The following is a 14,244-nucleotide window of genomic DNA, read 5'->3' as shown; positions in this document are numbered from 1 at the left end:
AATTTCCATGTCATCCAAGATATTCATGTCTTTCTTTCTTCAGTCGAAAAGAAATTCAGGATTTTTCTCCATATAGTGTACTTCAATGGGGTCCAACGGGCTGAAAATCTAAATTGCAGCTTCAAAAGGGCTCACACGATCCCAGCCGGAGCTCCGGAGCCGAATGACCCAGGGTTAAGTAGTTCCAGTGTGAAAAGTCTGGTTACCCACCTTCTTCAAAATATCTTCTTTTGTGTTCAGCAGAAAAAAGAAATTCATACAGGTTTGGAACAATTTGAGGGTTAGTAAATGATGACAGAATTTACATTTTTGGGTGAACTATCCCTTTAACAACAGTGTTGATCAATGATCTAAAACAAATGTACAACATAATTCTCATTTTACGCAGGGTTCTCAACACGCTCACACGCCACACCGTGTATTTCTCAGGCTGAAAAGGCTATGCCAACCAAGTTGTCCTACAAGCTTTATATATAACGTTGTATATGAGGCGCGGGCACACAAAGTGAAGTTTCCTGCCGCCAGCACGTATCTCGGCCAGATTGCGTTCGTTAATAGGCAATATAGATGCGCGAACACACGGAAGTTGACGGAACATTCTCGGCCACCGTACGTTCGTTACTAGGTAACCAACAACATCGCGCGAACACACGTCGTGATGATGGAGAAGGTAAGTTGGAAGAAAGCTCGTCTAACATTTTAAGGCTAGAACATTTAATATATAGCCCATCGTATACATTATTATTGATGCAGTCAAAAACTCTACTACTTTGCAACCAGGCCAGAAGCTTTGGCTCAGTTTGGCTAGCTTACATTATCTGAAACTAAGGGAAATGTTAGTGGGTATGGGAAGGAATGAAGATGTATTTCTTCATTTTATTTTAAATAAATTTAAATGTATTTATTTTATTTTAAATTATATTATATATTATACTGTATTAATAGTATTTCTAGTTACATACGTATTAAAGCAGAGTGCTCTGGGTAATATTTTATATCCTGTCAAAACATAACGTTACATTAATCATTGATTGCCATTGCATTTGTATTTTTCAAACACTTGCAACACAAAACACATTTCATAAGCTGGAGTGTGTGTACTCTTGTGTACACACACACACACACACACACACACACACACACACACACACACACACACACACACACACACACATACCTTAATAATACTCTAATATGTCATTTGTTCTCAATGTCCCACCACACAATAAATCATTATACCATTTCGACTAGACACATTCAAAATGCAAAAATATTTGTTTTTCCAAACTGTTTGGAGCAATTTGTTATATTTTTGTAATTTTTGTAACTTAATTGTAATTTTTAAATATAACATTAAAGAGTATATTTGATGTGATTAATTGCTCTGTCATTTATCAGATTTACCAATTGTTATAATTTCAATTTGTGCTGGTTAATTATGAACAATGGGTAAAATTGGGGGGCGGGGACAGGTGGGGGCGGGGCTCCATTAGGGCTCCTCCCCCAACCGCATGTGATCTCACTCCAAGATTTTGATAAAACTTGAGAACCCTGTTTTACGTCATAACAGCTTTCATGTTTCAGTGTAATCTCAGAGTTTTGGATCACTGTATATGTGCGTATAGGCCTACTGCATAATGTAATGTTCAACATTTTTGTAGGCAACAAATGATTCAGAATTTGATATGATTCACAAATAGTAAATTGGTCAAATCTAAAGTTTTGTCCTCATCTCAATGGTCAGATTGTTAGTTTTTAAGTGTGTTTTTAGTAATTGTTGGTTTGGTGTGTTTGAGTGCTCATTGTTACAATTACACAGCAAAAGTTCAATGACATTTTTATTTGTGCATGGTAGAAAGCACACAGTGAACTCTGAGAAAACGCTACGCTTGAGCAAACAGTTTGTGAATAGGCTACTACAAATGATGGCCGTGAAAGAGACTGTGAACACATTGAATAGGATATGTTTAGTTGGTGAATAGCATAGGCTACTATTACACAGTAGCGATAACGTTAAGCGCACCAGAATGAAATATAATATTCAGAAGTAAACAGCATAGCTGACTTACAGATTCAGTTAACATCCACAAATGAATAAGCATGTCGATTCAGGGAGCAGTGCAAAGTGCCCGTGCAAAATCAGTTTTTGTGTGTGTTTTTAGTAATTTTTGGTTTGGTGTATTTGAGTGTTCATTGTTACAATTACACAGCAAAAGTTCAGTGACATTTTTATTTGTACATGGTAGAAAGCAAATACTAATACTGACATAATGACATACAACAAATGTGGAAAATTGAACTACACGATTCAGGGAGCAGGCTACACAGTGAACTCTGAGAAAACGCTACTTAAGCTCCGCTGCTTTCTTCGACCCTCTGTCTCTGGCCCTGGGCTGTGCTCACTCAGTGTGCAGTGTGAGAGGGGGAGTGGCCAGCTGTGCTCACTCAGTGTCAGTGTGAGAGGGGGAGTGGCCAGCTGTGGTCACTCAGTGTGCAGTGTGAGAGGGGGAGTGGCCAGCTGTGGTCACTCAGTGTGCAGTGTGAGAGGGGGAGTGGCCAGCTGTGCTCACTCAGTGTCAGTGTGAGAGGGGGAGTGGCCAGCTGTGCTCACTCAGTGTGCAGTGTGAGAGGGGGAGTGGCCAGCTGTGGTCACTCAGTGTGCAGTGTGAGAGGGGGAGTGGCCAGCTGTGGTCACTCAGTGTGCAGTGTGAGAGGGGGAGTGGCCAGCTGTGGTCACTCAGTGTGCAGTGTGAGAGGGGGAGTGGCCAGCTGTGCTCACTCAGTGTCAGTGTGAGAGGGGGAGTGGCCAGCTGTGCTCACTCAGTGTGCAGTGTGAGAGGGGGAGTGGCCAGCTGTGGTCACTCAGTGTGCAGTGTGAGAGGGGGAGTGGCCAGCTGTGGTCACTCAGTGTGCAGTGTGAGAGGGGGAGTGGCCAGCTGTGCTCACTCAGTGTGCAGTGTGAGAGGGGGAGTGGCCAGCGGCTAGAGCGGCAAAAGCCAGTGTGTGCTTCTTTTATCGATATATATTTAACAATATATTTTGCATTTCTAATCCAAACAACATCAAACTTGGCACTGCACTTACTCATGCCCGTAGCAAGACACCTGTCAAGTTTGAAATCCATCGGACTAACGGTTTGAGAGATATGCGAATAACACACTCACACACAGACAAAAAGACGTTCCCGTAATTTATGTAAGGGATAATGTATAGAGAGGCGGTTGTTATAGCGAATAACAAGCCCGACAGGCTGAACGAGACCCCGACGCGAAGCGGAGGGGTCTTGACAGCCTGAAGGGCTTGTTATTCGCTATAACGACCGCCTCTCTATACATTATCCCGCTTATTACATGGCTACCTACAAAATAAATAAATAATTTGACACGAATTATTGATTTAAAAAGGAGTTTATTGATTTAAAAACGATTGTATTGCTTCCGCCAAAGAAAATAGTCCGTTCCGCGTCCATAGCAACGCGCTGTTTTTCATGGCAACGGTCTGTTATACTCCGCAGCGGTCTGTTATAAAGAAATAACAGACCGCATTCTACATTGGAATTCAGCCAAGCCATGTAATAAAGATAGTTATTACATGGCTTGGCTGAATTCCAATGTAGAATGCGGTCTGTTATTTCTTTATAACAGACCGCTGCGGAGTATAACAGACCGTTGCCATGAAAAACAGCGCGTTGCTATGGACGCGGAACGGACTATTTTCTTTGGCGGAAGCAATACAATAGTTTTTAAATCAATAAACTCCTTTTTAAATCAATAATTCGTGTCAAATTATTTATTTATTTTGTAGGTAGCCATGTAATAAGCGGGATAATGTAGAGGCGGTCGTTATAGCGAATAACAAGCCCTTCAGGCTGTCAAGACCCCTCCGCTTCGCGTCGGGGTCTCGTTCAGCCTGTCGGGCTTGTTATTCGCTATAACAACCGCCTCTCTATACATTATCCCTTACATATAATATACAGAAGTAAACAGGTGACTTACAGATTCAGTTAACATCCACAAATGGATAAGCGCGACGATTCAGGGAGCAGGCTACACAGTGAACTCAACGATTCAGGGAGCAGGCTATACAGTGAACTCCGAAAAAATGCTACGCTTGAGCAAACAGTTTGTGAATAAGTTACTACAAATGATGGCTGTGAATAAAATATAATATTCAGAAGTAAACAGTGTAGCTGACAGAGTGTTTATATCAGAATGTTTATTTTTAAACCACAACCGTCTAAGTGCTTCTTTTACTGGTATTTTTAACGATATCTTTTGCATTTCTCATCGTCAAACTTGGCACTGCACTTACTTGTGCCCGTAGCGAGACACCTGTCAAGTTTGAGATATGCGTGGTAGAAAGCACAAAGTGAACTCCGAGAAAACACTATGCTTGAGCAAACAGTTTGTGAATAGGCAACTACAAATGATGGCTGTGAAAGAGACTGTGAACGCATTGAATAGGATATGTTTAGTTGGTGAATAACATAGGCTACTATTACACAGTAGTGATAACGTTAAGCGCACCAGAATGAAATATAATTTTCAGAAGTAAACAGCATAGCTGACTTACAGATTCAGTTTACATCCACAAATGAATAAGCACGTCGATTCAGGGAGCAGTGCAAAGTGCCCGTGCAAAATCAGTTTTTGTGAGCTGATCGCCGTCAGAAAAGTTCAGGAGATATTTCTTAGCGATGGCTGATTTCAACAGTTTCAATATGATAAAAAAACTTTCATATTGATTCAATGGATTAATTGCACTTTGAAAAAAAAGTGTCATGAATTTGTTGCATTTTTGAGGAAAAATAATCGCGCACATACCTGTATTTTCTTCCTGTTTTCGGTCAAAGTCCATAGTAATCGATTGTCGAGTTCACGCGCGTGATCATAGGTAACTAAACCTATGCGTGTGAACTCGACAATCGATTACTATGGACTTCGACCAAAAACAGGATGTAAATGCAGGTATGTGCGCTGGCTGAAATGACATCATTTTTATTCATATCTTGCACATCTACTGCAGTCAGATTCACCCGTGATCACTCTGAAGGAATCACTCACATTAGCTGGGCACTTGTAATGACACATCAAGGATGTTAAGAGGCTAAAAGCAGGTTTAAAACTTGCCCCATTGAAGTCAACAGGGTGCACATTTTAAAAAGAGGATAACACGGTGTAGGCAACACCGATTTTTGTCGTTGTTCTCTGTATTGACAGCACTCCAAATGTACAAAAAAATGAGCTCAATGTTAAAATTGACTGGAGTTCTCCTTTAAACATCCAATGCTCATGATGAAACAGTCGGCCACACGCCGCGGGCTGCTGCCGTATCCTCTCTAACCACAGCGGGGCGACATCAGGCTGAGACATGCATGTTAGCAGAAGCCTGAAAAAGACACACACCGGCATTCAGAGAAAGTCTATTGTGCCATGTATTGAGAAATGTTCTTAGAATTTTGTTACAGGGCTTTATCAGAACTGACCTGCAAGTTTCCAAGAGCGTAGGTGGGTCATTGTCTCCGAGAAGCAGAAGTAACACAGCACTGAGATATACAGAGAACATGTCAGACATCGTTTCATTTAACATGGTTAGTAGTACTGTATTTATAAAACTAGTTCAATTAACCTGAAGAGAAACAGAAAGGGAAAAAGATGCTCTGTGTGTGTGTGTGTGTGTGTGTGTGTGTGTGTACACATCTCACCCCAAGTCAGAGTTCTGGCTGAGAAAGACGTGTCATGGAAACAGGCCATATTACCCAGAATTCCAACACAGATTTCCTGTAACAAACGCGCTGAGTAATTATATGAAGTAATAAGCAAGCAGCAAGGGAAATATGATATATAATTCAGCATACAGGGAAATTACAGTGGTAAAATGACATACAGTGAGCCGTGGGCTGCGTGACTTTGCGATCACACCCAGCAAGATGTCTGGAGCCTTGAACTCTTGAAGAAAGACAGCCACGTCCTGGAGAGAAAAACATGTAATGTGTATACACTGCGTTCCAAATTATTATGGATTTCATATATTTATAGATAACTGGTATCATTCTTAGATTTGTTAAGTAGTTTGCCAGGTCTTCTTAGGTAAATGGAAAACCAACTTAAAGGATTACGGTAGTTCACTTGAAAATTAGCCCATGATTTACACACCCTCAATCCATCCTAGTTGTATATGACTTTCTTCTTTCAGATAAATACAATTAGAGTTATATTAATAAATGTCCTGGCTCTTCCAAGCTTTATAATGGCGGTGGATTGCAACCAACAGATTGAAGCTCAAAAACGTGCATCCATCCGTCATAAATGAGCTTCACGCAACTTCGGGGGGGTTAATAAAGGCCTTCTGAAGAAAAGCAATGAGTTTGTGTAAGAAAAATATTCATATTTAAAACTTTATAAAGTAAAATAAGTAGCTTCCGGCCAAACGTACATATGGATTTTACTTAAGTGCAAATCGCAACTTATGCGATTAATGCGATGTACTGCTGATATGTACGCAACGCCATGATACACTACGCTACTTCTGACATCACAAGTTGTGCTTTAGGCGTAAGTAGAGACTGTGTATGGCCATTTGGCCGGAAGCTAGAATTTCACTTTGTAAATATTAATATTTTTCTTACACAAACTCATTGCTTTTCTTCAGAAGGCCTTTATTAACCCCTTAATTTGTGTTCCGAAGATGAACGAAAGTCTGACGGGGTTGGAACAACATGAGGGTGAGTGATTACTGACAGAATTTTCATTTTTAGGTGAACTAACCCTTTAATAATGTGGAACAACTCCTTTAAAGGGATAGTACACCCCCCAAAAAAGTATTGTCATCATTTATTCATCTTCAAGTTGTTCCAAACCTGTATGAGTTTCTTTCTTCTGTTGAACACAAAAGAAGATATTTTGAAGAATGTTGGTAATCAGACAGTTGACGGATACTAAAGTAAAGATACTCATACAGGTTTGGAACAACCTGAAGATGAATAAATGATGACAGAATAACATTTTGGGTGAACTATCCCTTTATAGGGGTTTTTCCACATTGTTTAGCAAGTCACCGTTCTTATGCAATATGGGGAGGAAGAAAGATCTTTCTGAAGATGAAAAGCATGAAACGGTGCAATGTCTCACAAAAAGCATAAAAACTAATATTTAGCGAAAACTGTATAGATTAGCGAACTGTCAAAAGATTTGTGAGTGATTTAGAGTACAGAAGACCCTGGTCAGATAAAGGCTTATTGATGTTTCTGTCAAACAAATGAATAATTTAAAAAGGACAGCTATAAAAAAAAGCCACTGTTAAGCAGCAAACAGGTATTTGATGCTACTGTTGTCTCTGGAGTCTCAAGATTATTGTACTAAAATCCTATTGATATGTCACTTGCATAATAATTTGGAACACAGTGTATAGATGATGGCCATCGAGGAGGGTGTTGAATGCAGTGTGTTTCAGTTTACCTTATCCATTGCCATGTCGCATACTTTACATACATCCTCTTCCAGATCAACTGTCAGTTCCATGGAACAATGACTTGGCCCACTTTCTTGATCTGTCACCATCTATATGGTAATAATGTGGTTCAGCATGCAATTAATTCATAGGGTGTACTTAGTTTGTCACACATGGCTTCTCCATTTTGGCTTAGTGACAGTGTAAATATGTCATGTGTTGTTGTATTTACCTAATTTTAAGACCTGCCAAGGACCAGATTATTTTATTATATCCCGAATTCTGATACGTAAGACCATAGAATTCAAAAGGGTGTACTTTCTTTTTCACATGACTGTAATATCATAGTCTAAATTAAGACACGTTGGTGTAAGTGCGGAATACGTGCGATTTTGACGTTGTATTGAGAGGATCACATAAAAATATCGTTACCAAATCTTTTAACTAGGCCTAGTAATTTTATTACTTGTTTTTTCGTAAAAAGAAAGTATTGACAGAGACAGAAACATTACCAAACACACTATATAAAAGGCACAGCTAAATGTGAGATTTATTATAATGGGTTTGTGTGAATTTTGTTTTAAAGGGGTGGTTGATGATTTCACTTTTATAACTTTAGTTAGTGTGTAATGTTATACCACCCCTTTTATGATTGAAAGTTTTTATAAGATTATTTATGTTCTGTAATTGTTAATAAATGATAAATAAAAACATCTGATGATATTTTGCAGTTTAGGCCAATATGCAAAAAAATTATGACTTTCAATTATATTGAATGGCTATAAATACTAAATAAATACATTTTATCCCCAGAAATTGAAAAAAGAAAATAATCATTTAGTTGAGGCATCAGTGTCAGAATTGGTATCGGTGATACTGGCCTTCGTTCATTTACTTGGTAAAAAGTTGTCGTTAAACAAACTTTTTGTTGTTTCTACATTAATTTGGAGATTCAATGTGAAAATATATTTATATTACAAACTTTAATAATCACATGGATTACACGTCGCAATCCTTTTCAGCTGTCCAAAAGGATTTTTTTTTTAAAAGTTTTTTTTTTTTTATTGTCTCTTATAACAATTTTTTTAATTTAAACCCATGAAAATCCAGATCCTGTTGTAAATAATAGTAAAAAAAAAAAAAAAAAAAAAAAAATCACCTTTTAAACTGTTGTTCCATTATTACCCCTTAGTAGATTTTGACTCATGCACTGTATCAGTCTATGTACTGTATATATAATAAAAGAGGGGAAAATTATATTTAATTGTAATTAAAAATGAAACCACAAAACACAAATTAAAAAAATAAATATATTTTTTTGTAAAAAAATATATAAAATACAAACATCATAATATTACACATACCCAGAACTGGTTAATATAATTTAGGTAATATGATCTAAATACTTTTTGATTATTTTCAAGTATAGTACTTTTGGCCTAACTTGTTTATAGCATTGATTTGAAAAGTATAATTGTGTACCATATTGATAAATACATGAAATGCTTTAAACATTACATTATGTCAGGGTTTTCCATACTAGGGTTAGGGAAGAAACTGTAGGAGTACTTTGTAAATTTATGATAAGCTAATGATTAATTAAATTATAAAGTCAAATCAAATAAATAAATAAATAATTTATAAATAAAAACAATCAAAATAAGACACTAACTTAAAAAAGATTAAATATTTTATTTATTTATGCTGTGTTGCCTGTCAATTTTTCAAGTAATTATAGTCGCATGACTAGTGGATGGTCTGTGTGGGCAATCGCACAAAACATTTGAGAAAGGAAAATTTAAAAGATTAAAGAGAAGAAGTAGGGAGAATCAATAAATTCTGAATTATTTACTTCCTTTTTGTGAATATTAAGTAATCATGTTATTGATATAAAGGTAACTGTATTCTGATTATGAGTTTTTAAATAAGTATTTTAATATAATCTAATTAGAAGTATTTAATTTTTGGAATCTGATAACGTAATCCAGATTACATATAATCAGTTACTATATAATTTATTAAAATATAAAATTTCATTGGTAACACTTTACAATAAGGTTCATTAGGTAACATTAGTTAATGTCTTAACTAACATGAACTAACACTGAGCAATACATTTGTTACAATATTTACTAATCTTTGATAATATTAGTTAATAAAAATACAGCTGTTCATTGTTTGTTCATGTTAGTTCACAGGGCATTCACTAATTTTAACAAATACAACATTTGATTTTAATTATGAATAAGTAAATGATGAAATTAATATTAACTAAGATTAATACATGCTGAATTAGTATTGTTCATGCTTAGTTCATGTTAACTTAGGTAGTTAGGCTAACTAATGAACCTTATTGTAAAGTGTTACCATTTAATTTTTAATAAAATACAACTGACATATGCATCTAAAAATGTGTATTATTCATCTCATTTGTTACAGGATTCAAATGATACAGAAGTCTATACCTGAATAAGGCGGGTCAGGGTGCTGAAGAGCCAGTGTTTGCTGTACACCGTCTCCCCGATGGCATCCGCCTCCTCACCGGCCTCAGCCTCATCTTCCTCGGGTGGAGGCGACGGGTTTCGGTCCATCTCCGGTGAAGCTGCGGTGGAGGATCCACAACTGTCTCCATCCACCTCCTGACAGCATCTGTCATTGTGCTCTGATGAGAAAATCAAAATATGACATAAACGCATGAACAATCCTCGAAGGGATGAGATTAAACGCATGAAAAAAAAAAAAAATGCATGAAAACATAAATGCATGCAAAATCTAGTAGATAAATGACTGCATGTATGAATGCATGCAAAGAAAAAACGTTTAATGCTTACTTTTAATGTTTTACTCGCTTAAGATCATAAAGTAAAATGCAAGCTTAGCCTATGAATAATAATAATTCGCGTCAAGACACCACGCTTCAGCGAAATTAATGTATGTTGTACGATGTATGTTTACAGCTCGAAAAGTTTAGCAGGATTATAATAATACCGGTTAAACGAAGTGGCAAATATTGATGTACTAAAAAAAACATTCACTGCAAATATTAGCAACACTAGCTTAATAACTCACATGTCCTGACTTAACTTACCCATTAATATTGACTTTCCACAGCCAAAGATAAAATTCTCACGAAAGTTACTGCGAAAAATACATTTGAAGCATCATCGTTTGTTTAACGTTTTGAATAAGCACATAAAAGTGCTTACAAACTCAAACTCAAAGCATGACGGGAAAGAATAAAGAAAACAATAGTGGGTAGAATCAGAGAATGTCTAATAGGAATGCTAGCGTGTTATTGGCAACAACAACTCAACCTGTAAGAAATCGAAAAGAAATAAGTACTCGTTCATTCAACTTTCGACCTATAACCCATGTTGAACTTGCAAAACCTACAATAAAATCTGAGATTTCTCAACGGCATTTGGGTGAAAGAGACTCGTCTAGCCCATACATAGGCGTCGATTTCGGGGGGGACGGGGGGGACGCGTACCCACCAGATTTCGTCATGAGTCATTTTGTACCCACCACTTTTAACTTCCGTCCATATTAATTTGACTTTTGGTTCGATTTTTTGACCGTTTTCAGTGGTTATGAGGAGCAATATGAGAGAGAAATTTGGTAATCATTGTCTGACCCAACAAAAAAACATTATAATATTAATTTTATTTTATTTTTCATGTTCGCATTTATGAGGGAAAAAACAACGTGTCAGTTCTCGGTTACGGACGTGCAGCGCTCTGAAAGTGGCACTAAAAGACTGCTTTACAACTTTCATAGAGACCTCAAACAGAACAGCTGCTTTCTTTAAATTTAATTTAGTTTTGTATTAATTATATCTTAATTTTAATCAATGTTTCATGAACCAGTTGCCTGGATTTAAAGTAAATATAGCAGAATCACGACAAGGCGCCGGCGAGTGAACTGGAGTTCGTCTCATAAATGAACCGAAACTCAGCGTTTAATGCACATTCACAGCGTATTTAGACACATTTAGACGTATTCATAATCATTACTTTTACCGGTTCTTTGTGGCAAGCTTTATGCGTGCGGTCGTGCGCTTGAGTGCGGCTATATTACGTAAACGCTCATTATCCTGTAGGCTATATAATATAAGTAATTAAATTAATATAAAGGGGCGATTTGTCCACGAATGACTTAAATGAACAACTAGCCTACTAGTCGACTAGAAAAAAAAACTTTTAGTCAGAAGCAGCCCTTATTCCAGATATTTTCGAACCAGGCAAAAGGACATCTGTGTTGAGCGAGCGACCCTGAGGAATGAACGAGCGGAGCGGAATATTCAGAAATGCGCTCTCCACTCACGAGCTCTGATCGGAACAAACCCCAACCTCACTGTCTGCTGAACTTGCGCAGAAACATCTAAATATAACCAGCGTTTTAAAATGTTTTTTTAAAATTAAACACTATTTTAGCACAAATTATGAGCTTATTTGCGATTTTTTAATAATTATTGACAAAATTATAATATAGTAAAAGTTTTTTTTTTTTTTTAAGTTTTGGGTGAGCCTTTTGAAAAGTGGGGCCGTGCCCGTGCCTGAGCTACAGAACATCGTCTTTCAAAACATAACCTGCGCGAAAGAGAAAAAAAAATGAATGCGTCATTGTACCCAGCACTTCTGAAAAAGCACTTCCGAATGCGTCTCTGTCCCCAGCACATTTCAAACCAAACTGACGCCCGTGAGCCCATAGACTGTAAAAAAAGACATTTAGCCGTCTAGCCCCATTGACTCCCATTCAGTCTGCACTCGCTTGCGATCCACGCCACGAAAGTGCGGACTCGTAGGAAGTGGAATTCTAACGCTGCTTTGACTTTCGGGGAAAAGTCTGCTGTGGAGCTCGCATCAGTGCGGGTTTGGCAAAAGTGCACATCGAGGGCGCATATTGACCGCAAAGGGGGAGCTCGCGAGCACCCTTCTGAAACCTAAAATGACATGGGATACCTTACGGTCTCATGACCTTAACGGACACGTGTACAATTTTGGTTGCAGTTCCATTATGGTGTGTTCACACCAAATGCGAATTTCATTATTGGCGCGAGTAGATTACATACAAAGTCAATGCAAAGACGCGAATCGGCGCGAATTGTTGCCGGGCGGTGCGAATGACGCGAATTGAGCGACGCGTTTCCTGAATCGCGTCTTCCGCGCAAGTTGAAAAAATTGAACTCGAGCGGAAAATTCGCATGACGCTTAGTTGCGCAAGCCAATCAACGAAGAGCTCATTGAAACGTCACCGGTTTCGTCCGTTCCCTCAGGTTCCCTCACTGGATGTCCTCCGTTTTTGGATCTTCCACAACAAATACAAAGCAGCAATACGTCTTATTCCATACATGACGGAAACGTACGGCAGAAATAAAGTGTTGTTGTTGTTGTTGATACTCTTTTTGGCGGGATATTTATTCGCTAGTGACACGGACGCGCGAATGGATTAAAATGTGCAAGCGTCTAACTAGACGCGATAGACGCGAATTTGACGCTCTATTCGCATTTGGTGTGAACACACCATACACCACGAAAGTGCGGACTCGTAGGAAGACCACGAGTGCTTAGAGGGTGCCATTTGGGATAGGGCCTATGTGTATTTTGTACATCATTTGCAACTACTTTTTATCACTTAATTAGAAGCACCAGAATTAAAAAATTAAGACTTCTGTTAGTTATATAGCGACTACTGAACAGACATTTAGAAGTTTACTTTAAAATGCAAAGTATATATATATATAAGCTCTGTAAACACTATAAGTGTATCCCATAGGGTAATCAAATGTTCTGCACACCCTTGCAGTCTTCATGCCTACTTGAACATTTGGGCCAAATACAGGAAATACGTCATGTAAGTAGACAAGTGCAAAGACCGCAAGTGTGGGTATTTGGACAGAGCGGCTGGATCCCTAATGGCACACTTCATGTGGACTCGCGGTCACATGGCATTAAATTGCGCATGCTTGCCAAGTGTACGAGTCCGTAGGGTGTCCCATTTGGCATTTCAGCGCTCAGTAGTGTGCTTGCGAGTGCCGCCTTTGTGCCTTAGATGCGGACTTCGACGAAGCCCGCACTTTCGCACCCTCCACACGAGTTACCTACCCAGGAATCATTGCGAACGCCCAATGAGATAAATGAGGGGAGGAGTTTCGTGGCTGTTTGACTTTCAGTGGTATGATGTCATCAAGCCTGTCCCAAAACACACCCTCGTGGACTTGAGGCCAGTGCCCCTTACTGTGCGTTCACACCGCCGGTGGCGAGAGCGTCAAAGTGGCCGGAAGCCATTCATTTTCAATGAGAGCCGGTGTGGTATAGTATTCAGTAACCGTATAGTATACGGTAACCCTGAGGACCCAATTAGTATGCCAGTAGTATGCCTGATCTAAATCTGTTCTCGCGATAACTTGTAGCTAACGTGAGCTAAGTGTTATTATGTGGTAGCTTTATGTAGAATGCTAAATCCCGCTGCTATATGCAAGGTAAAATTAAATTATATAAATTATAATTATTAAATTATATATTGTATATGTAAATTGTGTATAGCTAATATTTACAATCTCAAGTTGCGTCAATAGCAGGAGAAAGACCGCAAAATTTAAAAATACTACTGTTATTGTGTCACGAAATGTATTTTTAAGAGTTTTTCAGTCGAGAAAGTAGTTGTTTTAATCTCAAATATGTTGTTTGTTTATACAGACAGCGCCTATTTCAAATTTTGATCTGACGTTTTCGGAGACGGGAGATCCAAGGGATCACCGGGCGCTCAGCGCTCACGTATCCCGCCTGAAAAAGC

The 14,244-nt window shown here is 38.3% G+C and overlaps 1 pseudogene across 1 annotated transcript; it reads right to left on the bottom strand.

The window, feature by feature from the left end:
• Positions 1–5,251: 5,251 nt before the first annotated feature.
• On the bottom strand, positions 5,252–10,582 carry LOC307151667 (protein saal1-like; annotated as a pseudogene). Its single transcript, XR_013824114.1, has 7 exons — positions 10,538–10,582; positions 9,915–10,111; positions 7,458–7,559; positions 5,887–5,970; positions 5,705–5,780; positions 5,486–5,545; positions 5,252–5,388 (listed from the first exon to the last, which is right to left on the bottom strand). The product of XR_013824114.1 is annotated as a protein saal1-like (transcript).
• Between the last annotated feature and the right edge of the window lie 3,662 nt (positions 10,583–14,244).

This window comes from Squalius cephalus (genome assembly GCF_949319135.1).
Source record: "Squalius cephalus genome assembly, chromosome: 23".
Classification (NCBI taxonomy): Eukaryota; Metazoa; Chordata; class Actinopteri; order Cypriniformes; family Leuciscidae; genus Squalius; species Squalius cephalus.
The sequence above is the reverse complement of the archived record's forward strand: the minus strand, read 5'-3'. Positions and strand labels throughout refer to the sequence as shown.